Raw genomic sequence first — 8,232 nt, 5'->3', positions numbered from 1 at the left:
CATACTTACACCTGGCCTATATGTTTCACATTTAAACAAAAACACATTTAGAGGGAAAATAATCCCATTCATCACCCCTTGGTGTCCTGGGCAGGTACATATCTTTCAAGGAGAGCCATACTGTATTCACGTTAGCGTTAGCAGAGATAGGTGGGTTACCAGACCTGGAGCCCTTCACCTGCCCAGACACTCAGGGGCACGCCGGGGCACTCAGGGGCACTGTGGCTGTCCAGGAATGGAGGCTTTAGAATAGTGTTAACACCAAAGGGTGGTATGAGTGCCGGGTTGAGTCTGATACAAGAGTAACAAACCTAGTCACCTGTGCTGAGGGAAGGGTGGGTTTCCGTGGAGACGTGTGTGTGTGCGTTTGTGTGTGTAGGGTGTGTCAACATGTCTGAACTCCATTTCCTCTCTGATTAATGATTCAACTGAAACAGCATATTTACACAGTACTATCTCATCAGTCACAATAGACGTGTTTTAAGTGTGTGTATGAAGATGTGTGTGTGGGTGGAAGAGAGGAGGAGGTCAGTGGTGTTTTGTCTGTAGTACACATTGCAGCATTTTCCTGTTGGCCAGCAAGTGTGTCATGGCCAACAGGGCTCTGCCTGTGCATGTAGTATGTGTGAGCGAGGAAGACACACATAGTGTATGATTCTTTAGAGGAATATGATAGCAAAAGGACAGAGATCAGAGAGAGTGCTGTCTTCTAGACTTTTTTTTGCCAAGCAGAGCCAGGTTTCAGTAAACATTCCACACACCAAGACTGAATTAAGAAATTGTGTGTGTGTACAATGTGTGCTTTGCAGGTATTTCCATGCACGGGAAAGTACACAAAAAGCTTGAAAAGGAAGTCCTGGGGGCCGGCTGATATTTGAAAAGTTGTTGTTGGATTTCTATTATTTAGGAGCATGGGGTGTGGAGATTCCTCTCTAATCCTTTCCTTTCCATCCCTTTACTTTGCTTTCTTTTTCCATCCTCTCTAATTTCCTGCATTTCTGTTTCTTTTTAGTAAGAACTATGGTAGATGCCAGGAGAAGCTGTGTGTGTGTGTGTGTGCATGTGTGTGTGTGTGTGTGTGCGTGTGCGTGTGCCTGTGCGTGTGTGTGTGTGTGTGCGTGCGTGCGTGCGTGCGTGCGTGCGTGCGTGCGTGCGTGCGTGCGTGCGTGCGTGCGTGCGTGCGTGCGTGCGTGCGTGTGTGCGTGCGTGCGTTCGTGCGTGCTTGCCTGTGCGTACATGTGTGTATTTGTCTGCATATAACAATACCAGACTGTTAAGATTGCTTTAAAAGCTTTGTGATTCTGGGTAACATTCTCTTCCAGTTGACCTCATATTACAGGTCGTCCAAGTGGCAGCAATGAAAGAAATGGACATTAACACTCAAGCATAGAGGCACACAGAACAGAAGGTTCTCCAATGGCAAGATGTGTTTAAAGATGTCAGCCATGTCTGAGGAGCAGCAGCCACCAACAACACAAAAGATAACACAATACCATTCTGATAATTCACCCATGACCCTGGGTACTTAATGTGGGGGCCGAGCATTTATATGACAGCCAAAAATGTACGTAGGCCTAATGATAGTAATCGTTGTACTTTCAACTAGGAAGGAACATCGCATCAAAACAGTATTCAGAGAAGCTATTTGCCTACTATCCATTTTATACATTGTATCGAGGAGGCAGAGTCAAGTTGCATAATTTCTTCATTCACACTACAGCACTATTGTTGCTTAAAAGCAGATCTGGCGACTGCAATGGTCTACTCACCAAAAATCTGCAGTATTGAACATGCAACCACATCACACCAGATGTTTTAAAAGAAAGGGTAACCACACAACCATAACGACAACCATAAGATGGCCACAACGGCTTTTTTTCCTGACAGCCGATGACTGTTCCTCTCTCTCGGAGCGGGGACTCCTAATAAAACTTGTCCAGACTCAAAGAGCTGTCATATTTGTCATGTTTGTCATATTTGTGTTGTACTGTATCTCTAGCAAGTCAGCTTGCCCTGATATGTCATGGACCACTGAATTGCATTAAGACAGTGCCAACGCTACCACATGTTCATTAGAACTTTCATTCCAAGTGAAGTCTGTCAATTAGTCTATTTTCCCCTCTCTATTTTAATAGTACAAGAAATTATATATTAAATTTATTGTAATTTTGTAAGATTACGCTTGGTGCAGGGGCGTTTCTAAGGGTCTAAAGTCTGGGCATGGACTTCAACCCCCTAACCCTCCCTCCTGACCAATGACCCCAGTGTCTACACATCTGCAAAGGGTATCTGTTCAGGCAACATTTCAGTTTTAACTGTTCAGAATGAATATGAATATATATAATGATATATGTATTGTAATAAGAAAATAAATGTGTGCATGTGGACACCTTATATATCTTCTTCCATTATTCTGTATAAGCCTGTGATTTCAGGAAGTCACAACCGAGTAGCCTAGCTACTCTGCCTGTTATAAAAGCCTTTAACATTGACCTTGTGGGTGGCTACTAATATTTTGATATTGTACTTGATAACAACTTCTGTTTTGAATCGCATAACCCTACCTCTTAAAGGTCCAGGAAAAACTTTATTTTATTAAATTAACTCTTGTAACGTTTCTACTGAAATAAAAACTCAGTTTAATTTAATCTGTTTTAACCTTTTGTATTTTGTATGGTTTGGCAACCTAAATGAGTCCAATGAGAACAGACATGGAAGTCTTTTTAATATGGCCAGCTAGATCCCAGGAGGAGTCATGCCAAGCTGTTGGACATTTATAACAGGCAGGTCCTTAGGAGGGCTTATGCTATATTGGATTGCCAGGACCATCCACTCCAGAGGGAGTTTGCCCTCAGGTTGGCATTTCAAGGCTTCTGTTTGGAGAACTAAGAGACTCTGTGCCTCCTTCGTCCATAGTGCAACTGATATGCTTCATGGTAAATAACACTGGTTGTTTTCCTGGCACCCTAGTTGTTTATCTTCTGCATTGGCACACTAGCACATTCTACTTGGTATGAACTTCCATACCTTGCACTAGCATCTACATCTATTGTGTTGATATGGTTGTCTGTAGTCTTTTTTGTATTATATTTATAGGTTAAACTTTAATAAATTGTTGTTATCTTTAGTACCTAACATATCCAGCAGAGTGCAATTAAAGCAAGGTTGCCTCTTGGATGACTAGTTCAGTATGTTCAGTCATAAATGTAATGTTACAATGTTATATAATTAATGGCAGTATATTATTGAATGATGTGAGATTCAAAATCTTGTTGCTAGACGCAGCATTTCCTTGAGTTATACAAGCACAGTATTAGGCTCATCACAACAGGCACTTGCAACACGTCCGTCATCACCCCAAATGGAACTTTCAACTAGGCTTTTTATCTGCTTTTCCGGCATATTGCTGTGGTATCTGTTGTTTAACCTCTTTAGTTTTGCTGCCAGCTCCTCCAACCCTTTGCTCCTTTGAAGCTTCAGAGAACCCAACTGAGCTTGAAGCTCAGCTATTTGCTTTCTCATTGTCTTTGTGTTCGAGGTCAGGGGCAACAGGCCTATCCGTCTCTTTGGCGTAGTCACAGCATCCTATAAATATTAGTTTCAGCAACTGGTGGTCCATTTGACTGGTAGCCAGTCCTCCACTATCTCCTACTGCACTGGGACTGATTTGGAGCCAGTCCTCCCCTCTCTTCTACTGCACTTGGACCGATTTGGAGCCAGTCCTCCCCTCTCTACAACTGCACTTGGACTCCTTCCCTTTCTCCTACTACACTGGGACTTATCTGGAGCTGAAGGCTTCTCTCCAGCATTCCGATTAGTTTGAATTAGTGAATTAGTTTCGATTAATGCAGAAACTTGGCAAAGTTCATCCCTGTCACCTACAGTAACATTCACAGAATCCAACAAACTGAAGAAGGATCCAGAACTAATCTGAGAACCTAAATGCTTAACCATGGCCACTGCAGGGGGCAAGAGGCTTTCTTCAATTTTGCTAACTACATGTATGTCAGGAAAAGGTAGATAGGAGATATAAATCAATGTGGCCTAGCCAGGTTTCATAATCAACTTCTATAGCAGGACAAGGACCTTTCCCAAGCAAGGATCTCAACTTAAGAGAGCAATGGTGCTGTGTGGAAACATCACTGCTCTTAACTATGTGGTCAACCACTGGTCTTCACAGACTCCACAGACTTCAGGTGTGCTATGCTGGTCAACTGGCAAGCATAAGGCAGCTGCAGTATAAAAGCTTTTTTATGGTACTCCGTACGACACGTTTTTGGGCACATAGGAACGCCTTCAGGTAGCTGGAACGCCTTCTCAGGTAGCTGAAACGCCCTCTCCGTGCTCTCCAGAGCCGTCGGACAGCTCTCCGTGTCCCCGCAAAAATTTCTGTCGGTCCGCTCATGGCGACGGATACTCCTTGGCCGTGATTGGCCCACTACGACATCATTTCCATACGACATCAACTCCGGAAACTAACATTTCTGGACCTAGCGTTTCCTGTTTCATTACCTTTATATCCATATACAGTATATAGGCTATATGAACAACAGCCACTGTCAAAGGTGCAGATCCTTTCCTTGAAAACTATTCCCTGTATATCACAATAGATGAGCCGGCCCAAGTAGCCTACTGCCAGAGAACCAGCACGAGTGACAGCAATTAAAATATTTGTCCAAACGACCTGAGCCCCACGGAGTCAATGTCTCAACTGTTCATACTACTGACACATTGACGTATTTTATGAATAGCCTGCCTTTATTTAACTCCGGCATCAACATATACTACATGCACTCGCTCACACTCGCTGTGATGCACTGCACTCGCTGTGATGCACTGCACTCGCTGTGATGTGTTTTCCTTTCATTTCACAATGTATTTACTGTATCATTCACCATAGCAATTGCCCCTTCGTAAACATTGCTACACATTTCATTTGCTTAAAACACACAAGTATATCCTATAGGCTACTGTCAATTCAGAAAGAAAACAGCTGTCACTCGGCTATTACCTAACCAATACCTTTCAAACACGGTGATAGAATGAAGGACAAATGAGTTGGGAATACTATCAACAGGTTGACTTCACTAGCCTACTTATAAAGATATTTCAAATATGGAATGTTCAATGCTTAATCGCGCCAGCCGCAGTATCTCAATTTGCCAAGATGATGAATATGGATTATCCGTGTGATCTGCCCTGCTATTGTTCTAACAATAGGCCTACAATATTCCTTTTGTTTGAGTGTGGTTGTTTAGTGCGATATTCTTAGTGTAAGATAAGCACATCATTTTGTTGTAGATTGCAACTATTTCTCCCACAAAAAATACCTACCATGAAAGAGATAAGTTTGCCCTTTCAGGTGTATATCTAACATCCCCGCAAACAGGGAACGTCCCCAGGACATTAACAGGACATTCGCAAGGTCCCCAATCGTCCCCAATTGGTCCCCGGCACAACGTTCGCTAAAGGACGTTACCAGAACGTTTTTGACGTTCGTAGCAAGTCTACGTTGGGTCCTTCTGTGACGTTCGCATGAGTCTTAAATCGGACTTTTAGGAAACATTATAATTTGGTCTCTCAGCACACGTCCCCAGGACGTCCTTCAAAAAACGTCCCTTTTACCTTATCCTGCAGGTCCTCTGCGTGACGTTCGCATGAGCCTTAAAACGTACTATTAGGGAACGTTCTTATTTGGTCTCTCAGCATACGTCCCCAGGACATCCTTTAAAAACGTCCCTGTTACCTTATCCTGCAGGTCCTCTGCGTGACGTTCGCATGAGCCTTAAAACGGACTATTAGGGAACGTTCTTATTTGGTCTCTCAGCATACGTCCCCAGGACATCCTTTAAAAACGTCCCCGTTACCTTTACCTGCAGGTCCTCTGCGTGACATTCGCATGAGCCTTAAAACGGACTATTAGGGAACCTTATAATTTGGTCAGCACACGTCCCCAGGACGTCCTTTAAAAACGTCCCCGTTACCTTTCCCTGCAGGTCCTCTGCGTGACGTTCGCATGAGCCTTAAAACGGACTATTAGGGAACGTTCTTATTTGGTCTCTCAGCATACGTCCCCAGGACATCCTTTAAAAACGTCCCTGTTACCTTTACCTGCAGGTCCTCTGCGTGACGTTTGCATGAGCCTTAAAACGGACTATTAGGGAACCTTATAATTTGGTCAGCAACACACACACACACACACACACACACAAACACACACACACACACAAACACACACACAAGCTCAGCTTCCAGTCTTAATAGTGTTGGAGAAGCTACAAACCTTGATGGTGTGTGTGTGTGTGCATAAGGACATAAGTGTAAGATGGTGTGTGTGTGTGTGTGTGTGTGTGTGTGTGTGTGTGTGTGTTTGTGTGTGTGTGTGTGTGTGTGTGTGTGTGTGTGTGTGTGTGTGTGTGTGGTGTGTGTGTATATGTTTGTGTGTGAAGTGTACATGGCTCAGTGCACCCTGCAAGGGGAAGAGTGGGGTAAACTGAAATTTCTTATACATTTTTCCATTTCTGTAAAATAAATCTATTATATACCTCTCCAACAATTGTGGCTCTGTGCTCAGCTAGTTTTTCAGTCAGTGAAATCCACACTGTGCAGTTGTGCAGTTTAGCGCAACTCATTAAAAAGAAACACAGGACAACTCTACTACTGTTCATGTCCAAACTCTCCTGTTTTACTACAAATAAACACTAATTGGCACCAGGGACTACTATACCTCAGCTTAAATGTCCAAACTCCTCTAATTACAATCTGACAATGTTTTACCAATGCAATATCTTTCCTTTCGTCATGAAAGTTGATGCAGATTGCAGAGAAGTGACCTATTTCTCTTGTTCTAAATTTTCAACCAAATCAAAAACACCTTTTGGCAGTTCAGAAACCACATTTAGTTTAGGAGACTTTATTGAGTGTATCTAATGTGAAAATCACTGGATCAGCTCTTGCGAGAGCACCCGGCTCACTAAGTTGTGCAGGCTTCTGTGTATGTGTGTAGTGATGTAGAGAGTTCCCATGATTCAGTGTGTTTGGTGTTCATTCTTGATTCTGTGTATAAGTGTTTGATTTAGAATGTGCTTGTGCCTCCCCTTTTGTGTTAATGTGAGCTTGAATATCTGTTACAATTTCTAGTCCTTGTGATATGGATTAATGCCTTCATTTTGCCCCTGTGTTCGTTAATGTTCTTGTCCAAGTTTACCGACTGTGTTGTAGAGTCTAAAATGTAGACAAGACCGCCATCCTGTTTTCCACGTTCCTGTGTGAGTCCACTCACTTGTGTACTAAAGAGGCCCTTCTGGGCATGTGTGGTGTATTGGACATGGAGGCTGCATTTCTGTCTTGCTTCACATTATTCCTGGCTCAACTAAGGTTTTATTACATGGTTTGTGTGAACTCATTTATAATGCAAGACATATGAAATAATTTAGGCGGAAGAATCAATCAGTTTTAATTGAATCTATATAGGCTGGATATAACTGATATCAGCAAGTTAAAACAATTAAAAATGAATGTAGTGACTAAATAGTTTTATGTAAGCCTCTTGCAGGTTCAAAATGTAAGTGTGTGAATTCAGTTGATGGCGTGCTTGTCAAGCAGAGACTGAAGTACAATCCACCCATCAACCTCCCTGAATTCTCTCATCCCTACCTGACAGAGATGGAGCAGGCGATTTCCTGAATACTGTGTATCAAATACATGTCACATCAGCTGGTTTTTCCAGGTAAAGTTAAGAATGTTCCCATTTCCAGTTTTTAAGAATAAGAAAATGATAAATGCATGTTCTAAAAGGTGCGGTGAAGAGCCTGTTAAATAGTGGAGCTGCGCACACCTTCCATATTGGTTTCATCTGGGTGATGGCAGTCACAGTCCTGCAGGACATAAATGGCCACAAGGGTGTTGTGTGGTTGTTCAACAGAGATAAGGTTTTTACACTGTGCACACAACAAGCTGTCAGAGGAACCAAGGGAAACAGTAGCACTGAGCCCCTAAGATGTGTGATGGAATCATGGCAGGAGTTCTGTGCTGCTCTGTCCAGCTGCTGGGATCCCTTGAGACTCATAGAAAAGCTCCTGACAACCTTTGGCCGCAGGCAAAGAGAGGAACTGACAAGTGAAATGTGTAGTAAAATACTGACTGTAGTAATGAGCTCCAACGAGCGTCAAGAAACTGCGGGAGAGCAGAGATACCACAGACATTCTTCTCATTATCTTCACTTCATGGTGC

The sequence above is a fragment of the Sprattus sprattus genome (genome assembly GCF_963457725.1).
Source record: "Sprattus sprattus genome assembly, chromosome: 16".
Lineage (NCBI taxonomy): Eukaryota > Metazoa > Chordata > Actinopteri > Clupeiformes > Clupeidae > Sprattus > Sprattus sprattus.
This window is presented reverse-complemented; position numbering follows the sequence as displayed.